The sequence below is a fragment of the Pyxicephalus adspersus genome, chromosome 12 (genome assembly GCF_032062135.1).
Source record: "Pyxicephalus adspersus chromosome 12, UCB_Pads_2.0, whole genome shotgun sequence".
NCBI lineage: Eukaryota > Metazoa > Chordata > Amphibia > Anura > Pyxicephalidae > Pyxicephalus > Pyxicephalus adspersus.
The window spans coordinates 7,000,758-7,010,082 of NC_092869.1; the positions used below are offsets into that span (position 1 = coordinate 7,000,758).

Here is a 9,325-nt window from a genome sequence, read left to right on the forward strand (position 1 = left end):
TTTTTTTATTTTACCTTCTGTTGTAACCTGTTTGGTCACAAGGAATTCAATAATTCTTACATATAGTTATAGGGGGTGAGGGGTAATGTGCCAGTGAGGGAACCTTCCTTTTTAGGAAAACTTTTAAAGCAAGCTTTGCACTTTACAATGTAGTTTTTTTTCCTATTTCCTTTTGTGTTTATTTATTTTCTTTTGCGTCTCTAGATTATGAAGTGAAGGGCAATCTCTTTTTTTAGACATAGAACGCATTGAAAGTCTACATAGTATTACATTCCTCATTTTTTTCTAACACAAAAATATTTATATTTATCATATAATTCTGAATGTATGTTATCTTAAGTACAGAGCCTTTAATATATAACTCAGGTTATCAATATGATTAATTATTTTTTGTGTCTGAGAATCACCTGTATTTCCCCTGTAGTTCTTGCAAACCACCAAGACAAAATTTGCTCTGACTTTATGTTAACTTGTACGGTAAGTCTTCTCATCAGGCAGGGCTACTAGAATCATATGCTGGTTCAAATATCAATTTCTGACATTAAGTTGGTAACAACATTTTTAAACTGTTTTGTAAGTTCCATCTTTCTAGTTTTCTATAGTATCACATCAGTGGACATGTTGAATAAATGATATATGTTGCCTATTACATTAAAATATGAAATAAAATGAAATAACAATTTGCCAAAATATGTATAATCACAGGACACACAATCATCTTATACAAAGATTTATTTACTATTAGATCTAGGAACATCGGTATTTAATACTGGGAGTTCTCAGTCCTGGCACTTCATGTGAGTATGTATCTGACCTGTTTTCACATGGTAGGTCTTTGTAATTTAATTCTGTTGTAAGTTTACCGAATATTTAATTCTGTTGTAGTTTTACCAAATAAATTCTCCTTACTGGCTAATATTGGTTCAGCTAGAGTCAACACCATGTGCCTCAAAATCATTGAAACACTCTTATTTGTTTTTCCTTATATGTATTGCCATTACCTTTGTATAAACTGCATGATATATAATTGATATCTATTTTTGATTTGGCATTTAAGACTTACTTGATTCATCATTCGACAAAAAAATTCTACACTGACTGTAGCAGAGGCCTCGCTGCCATTTTTGTGGTCATCTCTTTTAGTATTTTAGAGGTTTTAGAGGTTCAGTAAGTGTTCAGTAAGTGTGCAGATGCAACAGTAAAGATGCAACTCAGAAACATCTAATACAAAATGAATAAATCTAAAAGCATGGTATATTTGTATGTATATTATACATTATTGTATGTTTATTCATTGTAATTTTCTTTAGCACAGAATCAGCATTGTGTATTACAAGTAGAGAGATGAATAGACTGCAGTTTATGTGTCAGATCATAATCCTCATTGGTAAGTAGTTATAAACACTAATGTATAAAATATCCCAGCAATGTTCATGCTTTTCATAACAATTAAAACTTTTATTTCCTAAGGTGGTGTCGAGTTGTTCATAAATTCTAATTGATACACTGAAATTAGCATTATTTTCCTTTCTTATAATTGTTTGGTTCATCAGACTTTTTATTAATCTTCTATGTGCATAGATTACAGCATTGCTGAATTATCTTTTGTTGATATTTTGAGGAAATTTAACCTGCACTTTCTGTGGTTTTACTCAGGTCTGGTAAGGTAGATAGGGTTGAGATCTGGACGTTTTGATGGCCTGTCCATCAAGGACAATACTTCATCTTCCTTTATCATAGTTTGGTATAACTGATAAATGAATGTGATTATGTGGTGCTGACCATAGGCTAGTGACATGAGGCTGTGGGCTGCTCCTTCTGTGTCTTTAAGGGGCTTTCCTTTGATAAAAAAAATCTTAATCTTCCACATGCACAGCAAGATTGGCATTCTTTTTTTTACGTTTGGAGAAAGTCACTTCACCCTATCTCAGTATGCCATCAGGTGACTTAAAAAAGAAATAGAATGAAGATGGTTGCACTGGATGGATCGGGGAGCCTCAGCTGGAGAATTAAGGACGTAGGAAAAACGTGGACAGTCAAAGGGCAGAGAAGAGAAGGTTAAGTGGAGAGAGGTGTAGGGATTGGTTAGTTCAAGGAGGGAGGAAGAGTAAAAGGCCTGTAGTGACAGGAGTGACTACCATGGCGGAGGTGGATTCCCTATTGGCAAAGCTTTGTGCACTAGCTGTTTCACTTTGTGCTGGATGGCTGAAGATGTGGGTGACCTCGTTGCTAGAAGGGGGTGCCTTTGCAGCTGTTACAGATTCCTGGAAAGTGAGTGCTCTGCAGGTGTGCCCGTAGGAGGGCTTTAGTTCCTTGACCACCCTTAGAGCGAGCCATTGATCCCTCCAGGGACACTCCCGGCTGTCTCACCAAACATGCTGCTGCGGCAGTGGGATGGCTGCCCTAGAGGAATCTTCATCACAGGGCCTGATTTATTAAAGCTCTCCAAGATATCAGCTAGCTCTACTGAATAAAGTGTACAAGGGGGTGCTGAGAAGTTCCTGGTTTTGCCCAGAAAGAAAAGAGCCAGAGTTATGAAATAACACATTTATTCAGCATATTCCCCCCTGAGACTGATGCACTTGGTATAGGGTAGTTGCAGCCTTTCAAGAACGTTCAAATAAAAGTCCTTTGGTTGGGCCACAAACCAGCTCTCAGCAGCATCTTTGACATCAGAAATGTCCTCAAAACGTTGCCCCTTCAGGTGTTTCTTCAAATTCGGGAGCTAATAATAGTCCGAAGGGGTCAGGTCAGGTGAGTAGGGGGGATGGTGGACCAATTGGAAACCTAGGGTGTTCAATTTGGCAGCCACAAGGTTGAACGTGTACGCAGATGCATTGTCCTGCAAAAAAAGGATCCTTTTAACAACTTTTCATGATGTTTTATCTTAATTGCCTCCTTCAGCTGGTCCAGGAGATTAGCATAATACTGTCTGGTGATACTAGAGCCTGAGGTAGGTAGTCCATTAACAGAATACCATCTTTGTTCCAGAAAATAGATGCCATGACATTTTTGGCTGATTTCTGGGTTCGGAATTTCTTCGGCCGTGGGGACCCGCTGTAGTGCCATTCCTTTGACTGTTCCTTGGTTTCAGGATCATAGATGTGGAGCCAGGTTTCATCCTCAGTCATTAACATAGCCAAAAAGTCCTGTGCAGCTTCAAAATGGGCCAAAACGGCTTTGGATGCTTCAACTCATTCCTCTTCTTCTGATCACTGTTCAAACATTTCGGCACCCACTTCGCTGAAAGCTTGCGCATGTCTAGGATAGTGCTGATAACAAATCCAACATGCTCCCGTGAGAAGTCTAGTATCTGGGCTATCTTTGGACAGCATCGCAGGTTGCCGGGTCAGTTGAGGTTGGGAAGCGCCCACTGTCAACGTTGAAGTTTCTTGAAACGAGATATCCAGGTTTTGACAATGCTGTAGGAAGGACATTTCTCCCCCAGTATTTGTGACATCTCAGTGTGAATGTCCTTTGCTGACCTTCCCTGGAGAAACAAGAACTCCATGACCACCCATAACATCCTGGGGATACCTTATCTAGGGCAATGGAGGACGGGGCACTGGAGAGGGCTCTTGGGAACCTGGAGGTGGTGAAGGTAACTTCCAGTATGACAGGGGTTTAATGTGGAGTTGGGGGAGGCTGAGAAAGACATCAGTTTGTGGATGGGGCAGCCTTTTCCTGGGGGGGAGGGAGGTTCAGAGGTGCAGGAAGACAGGGATGATTGGCCTTACGAAAGTTGGGCATTTGTTGGCTGTTTAATGAAAGTGGAAACAGCTGTAGATTCGGAAACAGCTGTCGTATTAAACACGAGTGCTCTGAGTCTGCTGTTTTTGGTAGGCCAGGAGAAGGGCCTTGGAGGTTGGAAAAAGAGATGACTCCAGCAAGGATAGGAAGGTTGCTTTCTTTCCTTAATAGATATCCGGATTGAGAAGCAGCGCGTTTGTTGGAAAGGGGTTTCAGGAATGGTTTTAGAATTCCTTGTTCACTTCATGAGGTTCTGGTGGAAGGAAATTTGTGTCTAACTTTGGGCCATGCTGAGGTGGTCTCAGAAAAATTTAATTTTGCTTGTCGATGGGCAGAATTTTAGCACGACAGTTGGCGGCTGCTACGTTGTGTATTCAGGCCCCTTCCCATTAAGTTTAGTTTATTAAGGACATGGAAGAGCACTTGGAGACCTGGAGATCATTTCTAATATAATACAATGGGTGGTCAGTTTGGTTGGATTGAGAGGTGGTGGCTTTTGACATGAAACTCTACATGGATGTGGCTGCGTCCTTGGGGTATGTGTCCTTGGAGTTGTTCCCGATTGTAGTGGCTGTGGCGTTGTGGGGGAAGAGGGGGGCGAAGAAAAAATTGTGTTGATATTGTGATAACTGGGAGTGGTGCAGGTGATGAATAGCTGTTTGGCATCTTCCCCGCCTATAATCAATTATTTTGAAAGTTGGCCTTGCTTATTCTGCAGTTCAGTTTTCAGTTCTGTTTTTTTGCGAGCAAAGTATATTCCAGAGGTTTTCAGTGGGGTATGTTCCAGTGGCTGATGCTTTGTCTTATCTCCATGTTGTTGTACTGTATCTTCCAGAAGCATTTTAGATACTGGCTATGTGTTAAGAACCACGGAGATGAGACATTTGAGATATTTCATTATTACCTTTATTTAGAAGGAAAAAGTGTAAGTGTAAGTGGAATTATTTTTACTACTACAAGTGTCAGGAAGGGGTAAAGAATGGCACAAAACACTCAGGCACTACTTAATACAAAGTTAGTACGTATCTTTATATTGAATGCGTACAAATAGCAAGAGTTCCAGCAGTAAGATCACACAACTCAGGTTTCCCCAGGGAGTGCCAATTTTCATATCATTTAACTGGGAAGAGTCAGGCAGAGAGAAGCTGGCATATCTAGAGAATGTTAGCGTCAGCACTCATTTTAATGATATCTGGAGTTAACAATCTTATCCAATCAAATTGTTACATGACTATTAAAGCTAATTTTGACCAAAGCTCCATGTTGCAATATACTTAAAAAAAAACTTGCAGTTATGAGTATGAAATTCTATTTTGTATATTACCTGCTGCTTTCTTTCTCATGACCTATTGGGGCATCAAGAGCCACAACTTTCTTATCAGGTAACGCCAACATGTATTTAGTATTTTATGTTTTTGTATTTAAATTACTAACTTCTAGCGGTGGCATCAGAAAGCTCCACCATTCCATATCTGTCTTGGCATCTAAAGCACTTTAGTACAAAGTACTCTTATATCCCTAACCCGAGCTTTTTTTTCAGGGATGAGCACCTGTTTGAATACTAACTTTAAGGGCACCCTCACACTGCGCTTTATAATATGATGTGTTTAGGCAGAACATTATTTTGGAATGGGATGCCATTTGCAAAAAATTAGATATGGACCATTCATTTATCACAGCTTGATGCAATGAATACCATGTGTACTGAAACATGGTGTGTTGGTCCATGGTGGGTTAGGGTGCTATTTATAATAAATTGCACACATTGCTGGGTGTTTTTGTATTGTACAGTAAAGCACAGCACAACATAAAGATCTAAATGGTCTGATTACCTTTGTACATCCATCTTTCTAAATTTCTACTTAACAAGTGAAAAAAGTCATGCTTATATTGGTAACAATTGATATCTTGCAGGATCTGCAGCAAGTCCTCTGGTGATCTTCAAACCAAACTGGAATAAGATCCGCATAGGAGAGTCTATAACAATGAGCTGTGATGTGGAGCCTGCTGCATTATACTATAAATGGTACCATAATAATAGGCTAATAGCTTTATCAAAGGAATATGCCATTTCATTTGCTAGGACAGAAGACAGTGGGGATTACTGGTGTTCAACCAATATTAGAAGTGAGAAGATCACACTGAGTGTTATAAACAGTAAGTCGAGCTAATGTGAAACTTTATTATCTTCTGCTATCTGTTATCACTAAAGTATTGCTGCTATTACTTGCCTAATGTAAGTTTAACAGGGGATTTAAACTGTCTGCCATTTATGTGTACATCTAATTTATCAAATATATATATATATATATATATATATATATATATACTGTTGATTTTTTTTACAGAATCCTAATTGCCTTGTATTATCAGACTGATATACTTGTATATTGTTTTTTATTGGGCAGTGTGGAGGCTTCACCATTTCCATCAATACTTTGGTCTTCATTTTCTTGAGTTTGATTCTGACCATGGCCTCATATACTATAATTCTCAAACAAAATAATAAATCCACTTCAATGCTCATGGATTCATCAGATATAATGTTGTTGTAGGTCCGGTCATCCTTCAGGCTCCGCTCTATGTATATGAAGGTGATGACGTGTCTCTCCGATGTCACAGTCCACGGGGACCTTCTACAAGACAGACAACATTCTACAGGAACAATCAGATAATCCAGACATCGGCCACCGACCCTGATGTACTGCCTATAAAATATACCGACCTGACAGACACCTACAGATGTACAAAACATGTCCTGACTACCATTTCTAATATTTATAGTGGTGAGACCACTATTTCTTACACAGGTAACTATTGCTCTATGTATTGGGGTATGTAATTCCTAAAATTTGAATTAACAATAAATTGACATTACATATTTACAAATAAGGAAAATTACCTAAATAAACAGGGCTGAGACCACTATTTCTTTCTCTGCTAAGTGAATTTAGATTTGTCATTACCAAACCTACCAACATTAGGGCTGATTGCATTTATTACAATAACTTTACGTCTTCTGACTTACATACAGATTCAACTTAAGAACAAACCTACAGTCCCTATATCGTATTTAACCCGGGGACTACATGTATACTGAAAATAGGGAACAACATAGAAATCAGTTGCAGAAAGATATCAGGCCCCCATGCTTTTATTATTTTAAAGGCTATATATCAGAAAAAGATTACCTTAGATTTTAAACTTTGAAGATGTAAACAATAAAGATTTTAAACTTTAAAATGTATACAAATGATCACCTAGTACAGGGATTGGCAAAGTTTTATGGCCACTACGCCATTTATGGGGTGGGCGGGAGCACACTAGGCCGGACCCGCCCTAATGGCTCCGCCCACCACCAGGGAATGCCCCTCGAAGTGAAAACCCTCTTCTCCGTATGCATTGAGGAAGAGAAAATTTCCCTTCAGGGAGCTTTCCCTATATACCACGGCCTGCGATAAATAGGGGAGCTCCAGTGGCTCCGGTGGTTTCTAACGCCCCCTGGCCGGCAACCCGTGGCTCCGGAGCATTAGGCCGGATCGTCCAGGGAGCGTTAGGAGGGGGGGTGCATGGTTGAGGGCTGGACAGGGGACCAGAAAAATAAGAGGAACATGTGTGTCACCTGACCAGATTAGAGATAAAAGTCAGCAATAGGAACATACATCTACTATATATTAATTTATCTGAAATGTAACGGAATGTTGTGTTAGTGTTATTTGTATTGCAGGTCCACTCATCCTGCAGGCTCCCGTTCTTATATATCGCGGTGAAGACGTGAGTCTGAGGTGTCACAGCCACCCTAAGTATTCTGTACACGGAACAATATTTTATAAAGTTGATAATTTCATTTTGAGATCACTCAGTGATCCCAACATAAATGTTCTTTCTAATAATTCTGATGTGTCCGGAAGATACAAATGTAACAGAATATTATCCCGGGGTGAATATGTTCAGTACACAGATGAAGTGTCCCTACATGTCAGAGGTAACTCCTCATCATGGCGTTGTCTGTAAATGTAAAGTAAATGTATGTCTGTGTCCGGTGCTATTACTGCCAATTGTGAGATGGAACTCTTACTACAGACTGCAGCTTCCTAGGCCCAGCAGAGCTTCCATGTAACAGCCAAATATAATGCACTCTGTTGTCCTTCCAAAAACACTTTAGGACACCCTAGCATTGTAGATAAAAGCACAGCTTTAAAATGAATAGTGCACATAAAATTTACCAGGTAAACAGTATACCTAAATTAAATTAAATGCATATGTAAGGTGTTATTATTAAGAACGGTTTAAGAACTGGCATTTCGGGCAAGTTTACATAATATTGTCAGTGTTACTAAGGAACCTATTACTGGTGAATGCCACTATCAATTTGGGGCCTATTACTGATGATTTGACCCGTCACTAAGGGGTCGGTTACTGGTGAATCTTACTGTTACTAAGGGACCTATTGCTGGTGAATATCACGGTTACTAAGGGACATGTTAGTGGTAAATATAATTTCTAAAATATCAGCATTTGAAGTCTTTAAACGGCTTGGGTGTGTATTCCTATTATTATAGGGTGACATGGGGGTGCAGGAAGGGTAGAGTTGGGTGGCTGTGGTGTACTTCTATTAATGTAGATTTAAATGGGGGTACATAAAGTGGGGATGGGTGGCTGGGTATGATTTAAGGTGACACGGGGGAGCAGGGAGGAGGGATACAGGCGAGAGGGGTGTAATGCTTATATATCGCGGTGAAGACGTGAGTCTGAGGTGTCACAGCCACCCTAAGTATTCTGTACACGGAACAATATTTTATAAAGTTGATAATTTCATCTTGAAATCACTCAGTGATCCCAACATAAATGTTCTTTCTAATAATTCTGATGTATCTGGAAGATACAAATGTAACAGAATATTATCCCGGGGTGAATATGTTCAGTACACAGATGAAGTGTCCCTACATATCAGAGGTAACTCCTCATTATGGCGTTGTCTGTAAATGTAAAGTAATGTATGTCTGTGTCTGGTGCTACTACTGCCAATTGTGAGATGGAACTCTTACTACAGACTGCAGCTTCCTAGGCCCAGCAGAGCTTCCATGTAACAGCCAAATATAATGCACTGTTGTCCTTCCAAAAACACTTTAGGAGACCCTATCACTAACTTTAAAAAAGCATTGTAGATAAAAGCACAGCTTTAAAATGAATAGTGCACATAAAATTTACCAGGTAAACAGTATACCTAAATTACAATAAATGCATATGTAAGGTGTTATTATTATGAACGGTTTAGGAAACTGGCATTTCGGGCAAGTTTACATAATATTGTCAGTGTTACTAAGGAACCTATTACTGGTGAATCTTACTGTTACCAAGGGACCTATTGCTGGTGAATATCACGGTTACTAAGGGACCTGTTAGTGGTAAATATAATTTCTAAAATATCAGCATTTGAAGTCTTTAAACGGCTTGGGTGTGTATTCCTATTATTATAGGGTGACATGGGGGTGGGGGGCACTGGTATTGTATGGTGATATAGGGGCTCAGGGTTAGTGTAGAGAGGTGACTGGGGGGCACTGGTATTGTATGG

General features: G+C 39.5%; 1 long non-coding RNA gene across 1 annotated transcript; it reads left to right on the plus strand.

The window, feature by feature from the left end:
* The first annotated feature begins 1,265 nt into the window (after window positions 1–1,265).
* On the plus strand, window positions 1,266–6,554 carry LOC140342698 (uncharacterized). The gene is made up of 3 exons (XR_011923129.1): window positions 1,266–1,387; window positions 5,665–5,907; window positions 6,306–6,554. It is a non-coding gene; the product is annotated as an uncharacterized lncRNA (long non-coding RNA).
* Window positions 6,555–9,325: the final 2,771 nt, after the last annotated feature.